This window comes from Palaemon carinicauda, chromosome 12 (genome assembly GCF_036898095.1).
Source record: "Palaemon carinicauda isolate YSFRI2023 chromosome 12, ASM3689809v2, whole genome shotgun sequence".
In the NCBI taxonomy this organism is placed as follows: domain Eukaryota; kingdom Metazoa; phylum Arthropoda; class Malacostraca; order Decapoda; family Palaemonidae; genus Palaemon; species Palaemon carinicauda.
The window spans coordinates 129,621,102-129,631,101 of NC_090736.1; the positions used below are offsets into that span (position 1 = coordinate 129,621,102).

At 32.5% G+C, this 10,000-nt stretch overlaps 1 protein-coding gene across 2 annotated transcripts in view; it reads left to right on the forward strand.

The window, feature by feature from the left end:
- The window catches only part of Mip (Myoinhibiting peptide precursor), a 337,288-nt gene that overhangs the window by 97,704 nt on the left and 229,584 nt on the right, over positions 1-10,000 (forward strand). The gene's annotated exons all lie outside the window — the stretch shown is intronic.

Sequence of the window (10,000 nt, forward strand, 5' to 3'; positions counted from 1 at the left end):
TGTGTATGTACAGTACAGTATATATATTATATATACATACACACACATATATATATATCTATATATTATATATATATATACGATATATATATATATATATATTATATATATATATAGTTCCCCTCTTTTTGAGAAAATGCCCTAGTGAAGTCAATCTGCTTCCACGTTGAATCCTTGGTGGCGGTCAAAAGGCCTCTCAAAACTGATGGAAGAGCTTCCCGCAGTTCTACTCTGACTTTCTCTCTATATTCCTTTTTCCAATTTTTCAACTCTAAATATATCTCAATATTTTTCTTTCCACTTCTCAATTTTGCTTTAGGCAGCCTCCCCTAGTTATATAAGCTTTGTTCTGTTTCGTATCTAAGATTTCTGAGTAATATTTATTACTTTATTTATTTGATTTTTTCTTTACATGCAAATAACGTGGATAACTCCATATTCGGCACAATTCTCTGCTTGGATGAAAAGGGGAATGAGTCATGGTTGTGAAGGTTTCTACTTTCAAAGTTATACGTGAGAGTATTGGGTGACTTCGTCCATCCCGAGGATGAATTGGTCCCTTTCAAAGTTTTAATTAAAGATTTAAAGGTCGCTCACGAATGGCAAAAGCAAGGCACAGGACAGAGCCGTAGACACTGACCATATAAAAATATGATCAGCACTCAGGCCCCTATCTATCAAGCTAAGACCAGGGAAGGTCAGGCAATGGCTGCTGATGACTCAGCAGATAGACCTATATGCTCCCCCTTACCCACAGTCCTTAACTCACAAAAAAAGTGAGGTTGTAAACACTAAAAGAAACTATCGAACATGAGCGTGTCTCGATGTCCTCTCTAACTGACTACCAGGCAGGGACGTAACCAATAGGCTACCTTTTGGGCGGAACAATAATGGTTGGGTAATTGGAATCAAAGGGGATCAAATGTTTGGGATAAACTCTTGGCTTGAGACAGAGGTTGGATGATTCCACCGTTCACATGGTCTCGGTACTATGAGGCCGGTTTACCGTACACCTGTGACTGTCTGTTCTGGGAGAAGGCCACTCCAAAATCAAACCAATGGTCTCTAGTCTTGGGTAGTGCCATAGCCTCTGTACCATGGTCTTTCACTGTCTTGGGTTTGAGTTCTCTTGCTTGAGGCTACACTCGGGCCACACTATTCTATTATCTTTCTCTTCCTCGTGTTTTGCTAAAGTTTTTATAGTTCATATAGGAAATATTTATTTTAATAATGTTACTGTTCTTCTCCTTGTTTTCTTTCCTCACTGGGCTATTTTCCTTATTGGAGCCCCTGGGCTTATAGCATCTTGCTTTTCTAACAAGGGTTGAAACTTAGCAAGTAATACTAATAATAATAGTAATATTCCATTTGTGTTGGCTACTTGCTTAGCATTCTCAAGCGCGTTATATACATATTGCAAACAAACAAACCTAAATATAGTTCAGATATTTGGGCAAATTACACTACCCCCTTGATATGCTGACACTAGGTATTGTCCAACATTTAAACGTTATGACTTTGCTATATTTATATCAAATGCACAAAGCGGTAAATTTGTTTCACTGCCCTGATTGTTAAGCAGATAAGTTTTTTTTTTTTTTTTTTTTTTTTTTTTTTTGTAACAGACCTCACTCTTCAAATTCACGACATTGTTCACAATATAAACCAGAACAGGTAATATTTAAGACGGCTAATAATGAATACATAACCCATGTTGCATCCATATAAAAAATCTTTTGGGTGATAACAATGCCTGAGGCTCAATTTATTCGTGTTTTGTCCAGTCCATGTAACTGGACTTCTACATATAAAAACTGCACATTCTTCTAATTTTCAGAATCATGACAACTCCACCTCTTCTTCACTATTCACCTCTAAGTCATCGCATTCTCGTACTTCTGCCGTTACTTCTAAATCATCTAAACATCCGTATCCCAATAGGGTAACTATACTATAAGTAAAAATAATGCTCAAAATCATCAATATAAGCAAGAAAGCCATCCAGATTCCTGTACACACTGGGTTTGATACCATTTCCACTTTGCCACCGCCATGGATAAAGATTTTTCTTTTTCTTTTCTTTTTTTCTTGCAATAAAAGTGGTTGACCATGTACACCTAGAATCAAAATATGAGAGGGAAATAATGGCTACTCAAAAATACAACCACTCAAAAATAATAAAAAAGAAAGACAATAATGAAAAATATTTTAATAAATAACCCCAAAAGAGGTTTCTTCTAGTCATTCTACAAGAGGGTCCATTTGTGGATGTACAAATAATTTTTTTTTTTTCAGGAACATTTAAAAACATTCCCCGACCACCAGCCTCTAAATCTGAACCCGACGTCATTATCAATCAAGCTGTCAAGCAGGTGGCAGAAGTTAGGTTCATAAAAATCTCTTTATCACACAAATAGTCGAAGAAAATCTAAACCAAAAGTAGGCCTTTGAAGAAATGTAGTAATCTCCAGTTAAGGCATAAATGGGATTTTTTTTTATTTCTCATAAAACAATAGCAAGAAACCCAAAATTTCATAGGGTTGCAATGATAGCTTAATTTCTGAATTTTATGGCATTAAAATCATAAATATACCCATAATTAGTAATCTGATTGAAAACTCTGCCAGGAACAAAAATAAGTACCAGTTTGGTAAATTAGAAGCCCACATTGTTGGTTGTATGTGTATTGATCATCTAATAAAGAACCGTACAATAGGCCCTCTTCATCATGAAAAACTTGCAGAAAAAATCCTAATTGATAATCAGGAAACAAATCATAATCAAAATGAAAATGAGCAAACAATCTATGATTTGATCCTTGTGCAGTCAAAATTGTCAGAACTCACGCTGTGCCCAGTGGAAATCCATCTCTATACATCAAGGCAATGGAGTAGTCTTTAAACTCATTTGCATCCGGGGGAAATTCAAAGACTTTAAAAATTATAAGTTTTTGGCAATGTGCTGGCAGTATACTTACGCTACTGTTCCTTCGGTAGGAAATTGCACTTTAGCCTTTCACTCCATTCCTTCTGCTGATGTATTGGGAATTGAAATCTATATTTATAAATATGTAACTTAACACTACATAATCTAAATTATCTGGAGTTAAATTATATCTGAATGATAACGACACTTTATGTTTATACGTACAATCAATCTTCTTAGAACAATAATTTGAAAACATTTACCAAATGAGATCCCTTATTGATGAGATACTTCAATGCACACAATTCCCTCTTTAACTGCATTGCTGCCGATGCAGTTGGTTCCAATGTTGAACAAACAGTGAATGAAAAACAAAACAAAAATTTACTCAGGATGAGTTTGAATTTGCATTGTCACATGGTATTTCAATGGCTCACGGGAAAGATAAATAGATTCGGACATGAAAAGAAATCTCTGGATCAGTCATATATTTCATTAATCCGAACAATTACAGACAAATTTCATTGACCACTTGTTTGCAAATCACAGGACAAAAATGCGAATTATAGACTGAATTGGAGTTTACGTCGTAGTAACATTTCATCACCTTCTCAGTTTTAGAGCGATCCACCCTGAACTGGCTTCCACATTTGGAAAGTTGATATACGTTGAAATTTTGAGCGAAACCAAATCACAGTAGCAAGGCTTTCTTATATTTAGAAGGCAAACGATGGTACTTGTAAGCATTCAATACTAATCTGTTTTTGAGGAGACTCGTATTTTCAATTGGAGTTATATTTATGAAAGAACTTTCCGCATAGACAATATTTATATATAAAAAAAAAAAAAAAAAAAAAAAAACTCTCAACTTGGACTGTGGTGTACCTGAAAGTAGTATTTCACGTGGGAAGTTTTGCATTGGCAATTAATATCATAGTTGCTCAATTACCACAAGGTGTCCAAAGTAGCATTTATGTGGACGACCTTAATATGCTGTTCCTTAAAAAACCTTGGAAATCTTTAATGAATTCTTCATAATTCCACTCAAAGAAGGTGATATTGGGCTGCATCTGTTACGCTCAGACTTCTATGTCGAAGAAACTCAATCAATAATATTTTGCAAAGATAGAAAACGGAAAAAAGAAACAAAACCAGGACATGAATATCCAATTGGGAAACACTAATATCTAATACGAAGATATTCATGAAATTCTTGGGGCTAATATTTGATACCCACCTCAGTTGGAAAGCACATATAACAAATCAAATCTAAATGTATATTTTCAATCTGACGATGGAGTGATTTCATAAAATATGGGGTGCAATAAGATCAACTTATTGACGGTCTTTGAAGCATCAGTTTTATATAGAATAGACTATGGAAGCCCAATATATGGATCATAATCTCAAGCTAATTTGAAGTCTTTCGATTCAGTACACACTCTAGGCCTAGGAATTTGCAGTGGAGCCTTTATATTTTTTTTCCGAAATTTTCCAGTTTTATGTGAAAGTTTGGAACCACCTTTGTCCTTGGATCACGATATGGAAACAATGCGAAGTGCTTTGAAAATATTATAAACCAATTCTTTAACACAGAAGATTTTCAACCAAAGTGATGTATTAATAAACAATCATGAATCTTTAATCCCAAATAAGAGCAAGTAGTCTATTATAAAGATGCAAACTAAACACATCAGATTGAATCTTCTCCAACCATCTCGGTTTTCCTAAAACTTGGATCCTGAAGAATATTTAAACATATATGTTATGTATACTATATCTATATATATATATATATATATATATATATATATATATATATGTGTGTGTGTGTGTGTGTATATATATATGTTTGTGTGTATTTATATATATATATATATTGTATATATATATATGCATATATATGTGTATATATATATATATATATATATATATATATATATATATATATATATATACATATATATGTTTGTGTGTGTGTTTGTATATATATATATATATATATATATATATATATATATATATATATATATATATATATATATATATATATATATAAATATATATTTATATACATATATGTATATGTGTAGATGTATATAAAATTTACGAATGAAAATCAAGACATAGAAACGGCTTTTCTAAAACCATTCAGGATAATCGCATGGGATCCATGTCTGTAATTCAATTATAGAACCACTGTCATTTTTCCATCCATAAATGTCACGAGAAATGTAGAACTGAATACAGTGATGGGAATTAAAATGAGAGAGAGAGAGAGAGAGAGAGAGAGAGAGAGAGAGAGAGAGAGAGAGAGAGAGAGAGAGAGAGAGAGAGAGAAGTTTCTTTTTGAGATTTAAGATTTAAGTTATGTCAGGGGGAGATGCTTTGTGTATGTGTGTGTGTGTGTGTGTGTTTGTCGGGTGTGAGGTTGGGTGGGTAGGGGGGAGGTGTTCAGTTATCCCCGTCCGGGGGAGTTAGGCCAAAACTCTTGATTCGCTTCATCTCAACTTTCTTCTTGAGTAACCGAAAGTTGGCTTAATCGTTTAACGATTATTTTACCTGAACACTATACTATACAGGGAGAAGTTTCGGGTGGCGATTGCAGATTATTTCCAAAAGGTAATTAAGCCTCCCTTTCATCAGCGTCTGATATTCCTTCCCGACATATCAGATTATAGACCTATTACTGCTTTTGCGGCCAACTTTGGGTCTTCTACGAAATCTTTGGATATTTTAGGGTCTTTCAAAAATCTTTGGATATTTTTGAACTTACAAAGTCATTAGATATTTTAGGGTATGTTACAAAATCTTTGGATACTTTAGAACCTTCTATAAAATCTTTTGATATTTTAGGGTCTTCTACAAAATCCTTGGATATTTCAGGGTCTTTAAAAAATCTTTGGATATTTTTGGACTCACAAAGACACTAGATATTTTAGGTCTTGTTACAAAATCCTCGGATATTTTAGAACATTCTACAAAATCATTTGATATTTTAGGGTCTTCTACAAAATCTTTGGATATTTTAGGGTCTTCTACAAAATCCTTGGATATTTCAGGGTCTTTCAAAAATCTTTGGATATTTTTGGACTTACAAAGTCACTAGATATTTTAGGGTTTGTTACAAAATCCTTGGATATTTAAGAACATTCTATAAAATCTTGTGATATTTTAGGGTTTTCTACAAAATCTTTTGATATTTTAAAGCTTACAAAATCATTACATAATTCAGGGTCTACAAAATTTTTGGATATTTTAGGGTCTACAAAATCCTTGGATAGTATAGGGTCATTTACAAAATCTTTATATATATTTTGAAAAAAAAAACTCCTCACACACAATATTCAAACCCTAAATTCAAAACAGTATTAATGCAGAGATCCGTGCACTGTAAGCTATAGATAGTGTTCTTTGCATTCTCCAATTGGCCCTAGCTACATTCGCATTTTTACCACCTAGTATACTTCTTTTGCGTTTCTTTTCTTCCTTCTTTTACTGTTCTTTTACTTCATATTGCAACTGTGATTTTTTCCAACATATTTATGAAAATATTCATACCTATCCAAATTCACGACTGTAACCAATTATTAACATTTACTTACATGGATACAAGTATCCATATGTATCTATGTACACATACGTAAGTATCCAGGCCTACCTACAATCATGTATCCTTACATATCAATTATAAATCCAGAAGGACAATGTCACCTTTAAAACCCTGGAAAAAAAAAAAAAAACTCTTTCCAGTATGTGACTTTGTTGTACCGCGATTTCTGGAAAACGTCTCGTATAATAAGATATCCCGGATGGAATTCAAATATGCAAACGAAGTCCATTTTTTTTATTTCCTCATATTTTTTCAATAATGCATTCTCCTATGAACTTTTTCGTGCGAGAAGTAAGGAACTTATCAATTTGATTTTTACTAAAATACGCTAATATTAAGAATTTTTCAACATTTTACCATTTCACATATACAAACAATAATTCAAATAATGAATGTTGAAAAACTTGCATATTACAAATAGTTTCACTAGACTGTTGTTTGAGTAAATGAAAACATTAAAAAATTTTCTCCGAAAAATTACCATTTAATTTTAGCCGAAGGTTCCTCGAAAAAACAAATAAAAATAAAAAATAAAACATGAAACTCAAAGAAATCATATTAATACGTATGGGATGAAAAAAATATATTTAATAAAGCAAATAATTAATAAAGAATGGCATTTTTATCCAAGAGGCACATGCATATTCATTCATTTCCGACACGTTTGGCAATTAACTTGCCATGCAGTGGACCAAGTTGCGGACCATCCAGGAGCAAGGCCAAGCTCTGGCATGAGGCCAACTTAATCTATAACAACAAGAACAACAACAATTCTTAAATCAAAAGGGAGACATAAAAAATTTATATATAGAAATAGATTCATCGATGAAGTGAAATTAATACAGGTGTCAAATATAAAATATTTTTATAACAAAAATAACGATTCTGAAAAATATTTCAGAATAAATATACAAGGGTTGATACGCTATGTTTAAAGAGGGAATAGGCAGAACTAAGAGGAAAATGAATAAAAAAGATGAATGATAAAGGTTTGGATTTTATTTTAAAGATTATATAGGACTCAAACATCAAATGCAAACTAAATATTATTTTTTAGATGTTGCTCATTTTACCAAGGAGTTTATTCTATGTATCTTAGAGGCTTTATTGAATATTTTAAAACGTATCCACCGTGTTTAAAGACTTACTTTTCGATTATGAAGTCAATATGAATGTACAGTATTCTCTATGTACCCAAAAATACCATAAATGTACAAGGGCTATTCACGAGGAGTTTATTTTTTGTATGGGCGTCTTTCCGTGGACCTGTAGAAATCCTTATGTAAAGAGACTAATAATTTTTCTTTACTCTTGTTTACATTTTTCTATCTCTGTTTTTCTTTTGTTTTTCATGCATCCTTTACCTTTCATCTATTTATTTTATAATTCTTTAAATTAAAGACAATGCAAACAAATGTCTCTCTCGGAACAATGATATAAATCAAAACAATGAAAGTTTTTTCTTGATTTTTATTCCTGAAAAGTAAATTTTCCCTCTTACTCTGTGTTGAATACGGACGATATTGTAATGTTTCTATTCCTCTCGCCAGAGATTTTTGATGAGGTGTTTATTCAACCGTTTATAAGCGTTCGTCTTTGTGGGTGTTTTGCTGTTCGAGATATCTTCAAATTTATCTACAAATTTTAAGGACGTGTTGATTCAGTTCGTAGTTGTGTCCGGAATATGTTGGTATGAATCCAACTAATAAATATAATGGACCTGGATGTTTTATGCCGATCCGGATATTTTGGAAGGATCCTAATATTATTTCAGATGAATCCGGATATCTTGGAGGGCTGTGAATTTTGATATTTTGGAATGCATCTCGCATTATTTCAGATCAATCCGGATATCATGAATGGGTCCTTTACTGTTTAGACGGATCAGAGTATTTTAGAGGGCTGCAGGTAATAAATAAACGTAACCTGAATGTTGTTTCGGATCCGGATATTTTGGACGGCTTCTGGTATCATTTTACTCAAATCTGTATATCTTGGATGGCTCCTGATTTTATTTAGATCGAAAAGAATATCTTAGAATGCTCTTGTTATATTTTAGAAGGATTCAGATGTATTTGATTTATAGATGGGTCCTTTTTATTAAGTTATTAGATATTAAATAGATATTTTTAGTCGGTTATATATATATATATATATATATATATATATATATATATATATATATATATATATATATATATATATTGGATCGATACGAATATTTGTTTCCTATTTTTTTGGACGGGTCCAGATAACGATCCTAATAGTTCATATTGAAATTTATATAATTTGTTTATGGCAATACCGATCGATATAAATTTATTATAAAAAACTGTGTATAAAACAAGTAAATAAATAGTAAAAGGAGAATAACAGCCCCCCAAAAGGCGTGGTGGAATTTAATTTTATATATAACTGGTCATACAAATTTTAGCTTTGCTTAATAAGTAACGTCCCTTCAATGAGTGTTGGTTGACCAACAAATAAATAAAAAGACGCTGTATGCACATAGGCCCTTTGAACTTATATGGGACTGTGGGTTCAAGTATTAACATCAACCCATAAATACTTGCTGGGAACCGAAATCCTTACGAAACATGATTTTTAAAAAGGATTTAGCTTAAGGTCTCGTCTATATTTATTTTCATCCTATATTGTTGTTCTTTCCAGCAGAAAAGTCGTCTACCAGTTTGTCTTGTGTCGACAAGGTACCGCTAGCTTCAGAACGTGTGAGCGGCTTTTGATGAAAAAGTTGGAAAAGTTTTTTTTTTCCTTTATTCATTTTGAAAAATACTAACTTTTGTGAACGAAAGCAGATGATTGGTAGAAGTACGTTCTTAATTTAAGATTTTTGAATATTCATGTACTTCTGATTAGCCATTATTTGTCTGCTAGTTTTATATCAATATCTAATTTTGTGTATTTATACGTACATTAGTTTTTTTGGTTAAAGCGTCGTATCATTAGCCCTTTATGATTAATTTGTTTCCTCTGTGGGAGCATCAGCCCGTTATGGTGTTCCAGCTTTATGTGCATCAATAATATTAACAACGGCAAAACTACAACCAAAATTGTCACTTGTTTGTCCTAAAAAAATGTAAACACATCAATCAATAACTATATTAACTATGATGAAGTTAAGCATTATTTTCATTCTTGTTTGGCGTTGCAACAACAACAACAACAACAACAATCTGCTCTCTGGCGATTGCTGTAGAATCTCCCAAGTTATACGACTCGAGTTACAACTTCTTTGCGTTTGCCAGCATCCCTAGGAATTTCATCATGTTACCTCGAGGAGGCACTTGGTGATATATACTAGCGTTATAAACACTTGTGAGGACAGGAAAAAAATGTACGCAATTTCTAGAATGACATCTGTTTTCCGTAGGCAGAATCCAATGGATGTACAATCAGGCATTTTCTCTTCTATTTCTGCAGATAAGTGATTATGTGAGCAGC